This window comes from Nicotiana tomentosiformis, chromosome 9 (genome assembly GCF_000390325.3).
Source record: "Nicotiana tomentosiformis chromosome 9, ASM39032v3, whole genome shotgun sequence".
NCBI classification, from domain to species: Eukaryota; Viridiplantae; Streptophyta; class Magnoliopsida; order Solanales; family Solanaceae; genus Nicotiana; species Nicotiana tomentosiformis.
This window is the reverse complement of record NC_090820.1, coordinates 39,394,134-39,396,761: the sequence shown is the minus strand read 5'-3', so window position 1 is coordinate 39,396,761 and position 2,628 is coordinate 39,394,134. Positions and strand designations below refer to the sequence as shown.

At 31.4% G+C, this 2,628-nt stretch overlaps 1 long non-coding RNA gene across 1 annotated transcript; it reads right to left on the bottom strand.

The window, feature by feature from the left end:
• Positions 1 to 886: 886 nt before the first annotated feature.
• On the bottom strand, positions 887 to 1,359 carry LOC138899585 (uncharacterized). The gene is made up of 2 exons (XR_011411314.1): positions 1,258 to 1,359; positions 887 to 1,187 (listed from the first exon to the last, which is right to left on the bottom strand). It is a non-coding gene; the product is annotated as an uncharacterized lncRNA (long non-coding RNA).
• Positions 1,360 to 2,628: the final 1,269 nt, after the last annotated feature.

Below are 2,628 nucleotides of genomic sequence, written 5' to 3'. Positions count from 1 at the left end.
TAATTTTCGATCGAATTCCGATCGATTTTAATTGGTCGGAAAAATGATGGTCTCTAACGTGTACCGACCGAAATCGGTCGGAAATTTCAAAGCGTTGACTAACTGTCAAACTTTAATTTTCGACCAAAATCGATCGAAAACTATTAAATATTTTTTTTTAAAATTTTTAAATTTCCGACAGAAATCGGTCAGAAACTATTAATTTTTTTTTTTAATTTTCAAATTCCGACCGAATTCGGTCGGAATTGTTTTTTAAAAATAATTTTATTTAATTAAATAATTAGTTGTAAATTGTAATAAATTGTTAATTTATTTTAAAAAATAAATATAAATTCATAATTTCCGACCGAATTCGGTCGAAAATTATGAATTTCTGGGTAAAATAATTAATTTTCGACCGAATTCGATCGAAAATCTAGGTAAAAACTGGGTATATCCATCCTATAATGGCAGCATTACATTGCTTCCATTTAACCATAATTAATCAATAACAATGAATATACTAACAACAACAACAATAATTAACTAACAAAAACTATTAACTAACACTAACAACCATTATCTAACAACAACAACAACCATAACAACAACTACTAAAATGTTCAATAACAATACAATCATCATTCAAAACTAGTCTCAACTAAATATTAACAAGTTCAATACTTTGTTTAGCAATACACACCATTCAATGAGTTTTTTTATCTAGCATCATCTCCATCTTCACTCCTAGAACTTTCATCGTCGGCACATGGGGAAGGCTCACGAGACTGGGGAATGGGGAAAGCACCACTAGCAAGAAGATTGGCCAGCTGACCTTGAAGGAGATTAAATTGTTCGTTCCTCCTTTCTAGCTGAACTTGAAGGGTACCAAATTGTTCATCTCTCTTTTATTCTCTAGCCTTTGTCTCTTCAAGCTCTACTGTCAGCTTTGCGATCTTCTGTTCCATAGACGATATAGTCGACCTATCAATCGCCTCGCCTTGGGTGGAAGTCCCTATACCTTGCAATCCAGCCATGTAGCGCCGAAATAATTTATCTGGAAGGCCGTATGCTATCTCCTTTTTAGGACCACCGACAACATCCAACCATATCCTCTGCACTTCTTCGTCTGAAATGAGCGGTCGCTCGCCTTGCTCATTCCGTGGCAAGCTCTGAGTGTACTCCTCCACATTAATCTTGTAGCGACCCTTTATTTAGAAGATAGAAATTTACTAACTATATAATATTATAAATATTTATAGTAGTTATGAAACTTACATGTGTAGTCTCCGCCCGGTCCTCGATCCATCTAGTTGGATATGTCGGTGCCTTCTTCTTCCGGATGTGAGTCTCCATGAAGAACTCATCATGACTAATCTTCCTCCCATATTTGTTTCCTACAAATATAATAAAACTTGTTAGTATATAAGCTATATTCGATATAACGTTAGCTATATTAAGATGTATATACTACATTATACTATATATATATAAGTTATATATTTGACCAATTTTCGATCGAATTCGGTGGAAAATTTGGAAAAAATTTAATAAATAATTATTTTTGTACATTATATAGAAGTATGACCAAATATTTGATCAATTCGGATTTTTTTTTTTTTTTTTGCTGTCATCCAGATTTTTGTTGACTTTTGCGACCAAATACTTCATTTCCGACCGATTTCGGTAGGAAATTTTTGGACGAAAAATGCCAGTTTTCTAGTAGTGGCAGTACACAATCCAGGCACAAAGTTTTGGATTATTATATTTTCCTCCCCAAGAGTCTTTCTTTCGTCAATGCTTCGTAACTAAGTACTATGAAATAACCTCTCCAATTGTATTTTGATTTTTAAGTTATGGTTTACATTTGATCAACAGGGGCGGCTTGGATTAAACGTTAAACACCTCCATTTCAAAATTAAAGATAGTAAATTCAAAAGGTTAATTTTTCTCTCGCTATACTTAAAAGAAAATAAATGATCATTTGAGGAATTAACTCCTTATTGTACTTAAAAGAAAATAAAGTCAAACTCATGTTTAAATTCTAGAACTGTGTTACACATGCAGGAGAGTTTTAGAAAATACTAGATTTGTCCTTCATCAGTTGTGTAAGAAAATGCAAAAGCCTTCAAATTATCGTGAACTACTTTATTCATTGCCTTAAAAGTTTTGAATTGGATGATCAAATTCTTTTAGAGTACGTTTATATTATCTTTACCTCAATGGGTCAATGGATCAAATTTCCGTCATTTCGAATAATGAAGTCTTAAGGCCCGTTTCTCCGTAATTTCTCTTTTTTCAAAAATATATTTGTTCATGAAATTTTGGGAGTTTTTGAAATTTTTTCGAAAATAAGTTTTTCAAAAAAGAATTCAGAATTATTTTTTCCACTCACAAAACTGTAACATTTTTCAAGTGAAATACATGTCCAAATATAATTTCAAATTTTAAATACCATTTTTCAACTTAACTCCAAATACTACTTTTTGATTTTTTTTAAATAATTTTTATATCCAAACGTCTAATAAGTGGGCGTTTGGGCATAAGAATTGTAAAATTCTAAATAAAGTGAAAAATAATTTTAAGTGAAAATGATATTTGAAAATTAGAGTTGTGTTTGGACATGAATATAATTTTGGGTTGTTTTTG